This window comes from Dioscorea cayenensis, chromosome 7, assembly GCF_009730915.1.
Source record: "Dioscorea cayenensis subsp. rotundata cultivar TDr96_F1 chromosome 7, TDr96_F1_v2_PseudoChromosome.rev07_lg8_w22 25.fasta, whole genome shotgun sequence".
NCBI lineage: Eukaryota > Viridiplantae > Streptophyta > Magnoliopsida > Dioscoreales > Dioscoreaceae > Dioscorea > Dioscorea cayenensis.
In genome coordinates this window covers 3818522-3824926 of record NC_052477.1, presented here as the reverse complement: position 1 = coordinate 3824926, position 6405 = coordinate 3818522, and the positions used below count along the sequence as shown (strand labels likewise).

The following is a 6405-nucleotide window of genomic DNA, read 5'->3' as shown; positions in this document are numbered from 1 at the left end:
CGACTAAATTTAGCTGCAAATTTATAAATTTGTTGTTATAAATCTCTGTAGCGGCAAATTTTTTATATTAGCCACTATAGATGTGGTTTTAGCGGCAAATTTTTTAATTTAGTTACTATAGACATAAGTTTATTTATTATTTTTTTAACAATTATTTTTATAGCGGTAAATTTATGTATTAGCCGCTATATATATATATATATATATATATTAAATTTTAAAAAATTATATTTAAGGATTGAAAATAATCTTCACTATTTTTTATCATTTATTTAAATAAAAATTATTAACGGAAAAAAATTATTATCTTTAATTTTATGGATAATTTTTTATTTCAGAAATTTTTAAAAATATTTTTCAAAAATGAGAGTGGTAAAAAAAAAACAAACAAGTATGATAGTGCACTAAATAAGATGGCTTATCGACTCTTAAAAATTTATTAACTGAACTAGATAATTGTTTAAATTATTAGATTAGGACAAGATATATTTATAAATAATTTTTTTTTAATAAAATTCAACCACTGTAGGATAGACGCATATTCTCAATTCGCAGCCATTTCCTGTTGCAATAAAAATTTTAACAAATTTTAAATAAAAATAATAGTAAATAATAAATAACTCTCATAATTAAAAGGGCTATCCAAACAGATAATTAGCAAGCTATCACTGTTTCCCATAAAGCCTTTTTTTTAATAAAGAAATGTTCACAAAAAATCAGTTTCATGCTAATTTTTTATTTTTTTAATCATCTTTTCAATAAAATATTTTCTAAAATTTTTAAAAATTTATTTTTTATAAAAGAGAAATTTATATTTCCCAAGGGGTGAAAAGTAAAATACTATCATCGTCAGAAATTTAGCTCCTCGTTGTTCGATCATCGTCGAGCCCCCCTCTCTTCCTCATTCTCTTTAAATACGGTGAGCTTTGAGCACCCACTATGAACCTTCCAATCGCTGCGAGGAGCTGCGGTGGTGGCGGCATCAGGATCGCCGCGGTGGTGGAGCTCAGTGGTGGAGATTAGGTTCGAGTAGCTGCATCTCATTGATGGAGAGGCCAAAGGCTTGGTGACGGTTAGGGTAGGGTTAGGGTTTTGTAGAAGACCCTAACCCTGGAGCTGATGTGTAGAAGGGACAAAGCTTAATGGCGCTCAACTGCGGAATCATGTCCGGTTTCAAGCTCCTCTCCTTGTCTGAAGCTGCCATTTGCAAATCAGGTGAGTTCTTTTCGTTGTTATTTTACTCCTTTTTTTTCCACTTGATTGTGCTTTCAAATTTGGCCACAAATTCGTGACTCTTGGATGCTTGGATGCTTATCAGTGTTGATATTGCTTGTTTTATTTGGATTAGTCTTGCTTTCAAATTCGTTTGCTGAATTGGGTGATTATTGTTTGGAAGGATCATGGAGTGCTAATGAAAAATGTTATCTCATGACTTCATGTTATTATTTTCTCTCAGACTAGTGTGGATGATGTGTATGAAGAGTTATGTATATTGATCAATATTGGAAGCTTTATATGCATTTGGGTTTCAATCTTAATTTCGATAGTGAATGCATGTTCGTGATTAGTAATGAGTGATTGCCTGTTGTTATGTATGTTCTTGTTCTTCTTGATGATTTATTTTTGTTGAATGAGGCTTTATACCATAAGAAAAAGTAGTTTTTGGTTTCTAAAATGGATTCCTAGCACATCAAATTAAATGATCATTATGTACTTTACTTGAGTAATTTACATATTTGTAAAGATGTGTGCAACTTCCGAAGTACTAGTACTTTGGAATGCATGGAAAGCCATTAGGTGAGATGACTGTAAGACATGAAGCCATTAGGTGTGCAACCTCCGAAGTACTAGTACTTTGGAATGCATGGAAAGCCATTAGGTGTGCAACTTCCGAAGTACTAGTACTTTGGCCTTAGTGATTTGCAGTCCAAGAAATTTGAGCAATTGGAATCGGAGAAACATGAAGCCATCGGTAAATTGCTGATCTAATCCATTTTGTAATTTACTCTAATTTTGAGAATTTTTATTATGTCTTGTGGGTTTTTTTGTTCTGGTTTTTCAAGTAAATTACTACATTTGAATCCTAGTTATAAGGCTCCATCTGATTACAAGCTATTGTTTAAAGAGGCCAAAGTTCCTATCCCTGTAAGTTTTAGCCCGAGCCTTATCAACCAACTCCATCCATTTCATCGACAATGAGTAAATATCCAACTACAAAACAAGACCAATTTAATTGGGCACTTAGCAATAAACTAAACAGAAAGGAGAGTATATCATGAAACAAAGAAAACCAAACCTTGTTAGCATCCTAAAGGACTGGAGTGATCAATCCTCCATCCATGGCAATTGCGGCAGCAATGTTTATGCTTCCAATAGACATATATCAAAAGTTCAAAATAGTTTAGGATTTTTAAATTATAATATTTTAGTAGTTTTATATTAGATAATTATAACTAGAAGTATTTCCAAGTTTTTAATTATTATTCTTAAAGATGAGGCATGCTGATCACAGTAAGTAAGATTCATGTTCCGCTTAATGTTTGAGTAAGTATGACTAGTTATATAATTATAGTTTACATGATGTAAATATTGTAATTTTGTTGGTTTTTTTTTTTTACTTTTGTTAAAAAATAAATAAACTGATCTTAAATTATAATATTTTCATCATCTTCACCAAATACACATATTTTTTTATATGTGTTACTAAGTTGGATTGTTGGATTTACTGATATTATGGTGTTTTGTTGGATTTACCATCTTTCTATATGCGTTTCAGGAGGTAATGAGCATATGACTGGTCTTGCAGCTCTGGAGATAGTTCTCAAGGTTCATCTTGTGTATTTTACGCTTTGATTTTTTTTTTTATTCATTTGTAAAATAATTCTTTCTTTAAATTAGTAGGTTGCCCTAAAATTTGACCATAGGAGCTGCAAAGGCTGTAATTATGGTCCTCTGTATTAGTGGCAAGTTTACATGTGGGTTTTTCATTTCCATTTAACAGGATATCATTTCAGTGCACCTGTTCATTAGTGATCTTGGATTGATTGAATTTCTTTTTGACAGTGCTCTTGGGGGTAGTCATGGAGTGCCTAGGGTGCATTATAAATGACGACAGGGTGACTATTATATGATATTATAATTTTCCTTTATTGTATTTGTTGCTTTATAAGTTAGGCTCTTGGCCATCATTTGTTTGACTTCTTCACTACCAAACATCAAGAATAACAATATGCTCATGTGCTTATCTTCCATTTATGTATTAATGCAGGTCATGGAAATGCTAGCTCCCAGTTTGCGGGATGCATGGAATTCATCAGATCAAGCGTAAGTATCTTGACGTGAAGATTCTCACAATTTTTGATGAGTGACATGGTGTAAATTATTGTGCTGTTTTTATGTCTTGTCACTACGGGAAATTTTATAGAAATAGCATTTTGTTTCTTATATTAGTAAATCATAAATAACTTAACATGCTAACTCAAACTAAAATGGGGTAAAAAAAGAGTTGTGCTAGTCCAATATGTAGCCAGTTAGGCTGATCTCATAATAGGATTTCCATGTCTCCTAGTTCACTCTATATGGGACAAAAGCAAACATCTACTTTAAAGTTTCATAATTTCGAGTTTCATGAGGCCTCATTTCAATTATCATTTTGAAATTGAAAAATACAAAAAAGATCTTAGAAATATTAAGAGGATAAATAACTATCTTTGCTAGGAGTCAGGTATAAGCAGTTTTACTTGACTGTGAAATACTTCATCTTTAAATATGGTGTGATGTAGCTATCTGAAATTTCTCTATTTATCTACATAAAAAATCTACCTCGATGTCTTTTTCTTTGCAAAACTTGTCTTAATGGTTTCAACTTTCAACTCACGGTAGTATTTTGTTTTGTTTCGGTATGAAAGTGTACTATTGATATCATTCTCGGTTTCTTATAGGCATTTGTTGACCATGCAAGATCCTAGACGTGCCACTACACCTCATTTGTTTTATGTATTTGCTAAATGTTTTCTATCACTGTTCTAGTTTTTGCATGGTTTGTGATATTAAACTTAGAGTATCTGAATCTTCTGTAGTTTCAATTTCTTATTTCATGAAAAATGGAGGAAGGTTTTGGTAATGAGCATTTTCTGAAACTGGCTTTCTTTTTTCTCAGCTACTGCCAAGCATGCTTCTTTACTGTTACCTCTTCATGTTTTATACTACACATTACACCATTTCTTCATTTATTTTTGTGCTTGAACTTAACTGTTTTTTGATAGTTATTAGTTTTCCCTTTGCATTGATGTCAGAGGTCTTGTCCCTGAGGATCACTTTGAGGCATGCTGTAGGAGGATAATATTATAATTTATTTTTGTTCATTTTTATATTTAATAGATGAAGGTTTTGCCGATTCTCACTTGCATCGCTTCTTCAATTATGGAGAGAATTGGCTAGAGTGGTAATGGTGCAGCCACCTTTCCTTTCTTTTCATAGAACATTTAATGCAGATGGCTCTTCCCAGTTTTGCATGTGCCATCTGGTGTTTGAAAGTAATTTTTCTATCTTTTATGTGCATTTCTATGCTTGTTATGGTAGCCCACTTTTACTGGTCCACATTCATGTAATACTTTAACATTGAAGTGGTTGATTTGGTTGGTAAGGAAAACTAGTTATTGTAAAATTTTACTGCTATGTCGGTATTTATGTTCTGTTACTTTAGTGAGTAGGTTGACACTTCAATTTTGCAGGATACCTGCTGATATGGTATCTTGCATTGCTGTTGAATCCATTTCAAACCTTGAAAAGATGCATTCGAAGGGTTAAACATGAACATGGGGATTAGTACTAAAGTTGCTGTTGAATCAGTTTCAGTTAAGAACCTTAAGCCATGTGAAGATAGTGAGTGCAAAGAGTCCATCCATTTGAAACCAAACGCAGCAGATGTAATTACTGAAGACATGGCAGTGAATAAATAATCTGGGTACAAATGGTTTTATCTCTAGAAAGAACAGCAGAAATTCAGAGACAAATGGTGAAGCATTCCATACCAAATTGGCTTCAACAATGAATTGTAAGAACTATGAGAAGCAAAATTATGCAAATGGTAGACAAACAATGATTGACAAATGCTAGACAAACAACAATATTTGTGTGTTTGTTTACAATATGTATATAGATTATAAAAAAATATTGTTCTTTAATTAATTAATTTATTTCTTTTAGTTTTATAGTGTGAGATTAATAAATTAAAATATTAATATTGATTTCTATATTGTCTCAAATATATATATATATATATATATAGCTTTGTTTGTTTATATTAGAAAAACATTTGATTAGCTATTAAAGCATTTACGTAATTTACAAGATCCACAGTGGCAAAGTTTTCTGCCGCTATAGGGATATTAAACACTTTTATAGGACTTATAGCGGCCGAAATGTTCCGCCACTATAAAATTGTGCAGTTCCAACCTTAACAGATGGGATAACGGCAAAAATATACATTTGTCGCAAAAAATATATAGTGATCAAGGATTTAACGGCTAATTAAATATTTGTTGCTATAGAGTTATTGGGGTTAAAATGGAGTTTATAACGGTAAATTTTTTCCACCGTTATAAAGTCTATTTCTTGTAGTAAGATTTTAAGAACACAGTAATCGTAATTGAATATATCATACGAGGAATTAAATAACAATCATTTATCTTTTTGTAGCATCACATCAAATATGCAAGAATTGTTTATTTTAAAATAAAAATAGAAACTATATTTTTTTTAGGAGGGAAGAAGAAAGAGATAACCAAAAATTAAAAAATAAAACTAAAAAAGGAAATAAAAAGGAAACGGCAACAGTTAATATGCTTGATTGGTATAAAAAAATTACATCTACACGCTAGAAATATTGAACAAGATAAAAAAGAAGACCGTAAAATTAACTTCAAAATGGGCTGAAACTGATATAGAAAAATTTAACAAAGTACAATAAGCATTTGGTTTTAAAGAAAATATAAAAATAGACCATAGAATTAACTAAACAAGGAATTAAACTAACACCAAAAATTTTCAACTGCATACCGTAACTAAACATTAGCTCAATGACATATAAATATGTATAAATCACGATTAAGTAAAATATCAAGAGATAATCATGCCTCACATGAGAATAGAACCATTGGTGGAAAAGACAATATGAGGGAAAAAAAAATTGCAATAAAAATCATATAGATCTAATGATCACAATACTGCTCCAACCTCATACAGTACTTGGGACTATTGATTATATGAACTTGTTTATTATTAAACATAAATAGTACCTTATTAATAATATTTATGTGACATATTAAAACATATTAAAATATCCTACACAATACTATTACATGTCCAAACACACTAAATAATAATTTACGCGTACGTAACTGA

At 30.9% G+C, this 6405-nt stretch overlaps 1 long non-coding RNA gene across 4 annotated transcripts; it reads left to right on the top strand.

Moving 5' to 3' along the window:
• Positions 1 to 862: 862 nt before the first annotated feature.
• On the top strand, positions 863 to 5190 carry LOC120264241. Of its 4 annotated transcripts, XR_005537389.1 has the most exons (7): positions 863 to 1215; positions 1764 to 1972; positions 2777 to 2826; positions 2902 to 2975; positions 3064 to 3116; positions 3269 to 3324; positions 4734 to 5190. It is a non-coding gene; the product is annotated as an uncharacterized LOC120264241 (long non-coding RNA). The 4 variants fall into 4 exon arrangements; XR_005537390.1 differs by lacking the exon at positions 1764 to 1972; XR_005537388.1 differs by lacking the exons at positions 863 to 1215; positions 1764 to 1972 and adding an exon at positions 2063 to 2145.
• Positions 5191 to 6405: the final 1215 nt, after the last annotated feature.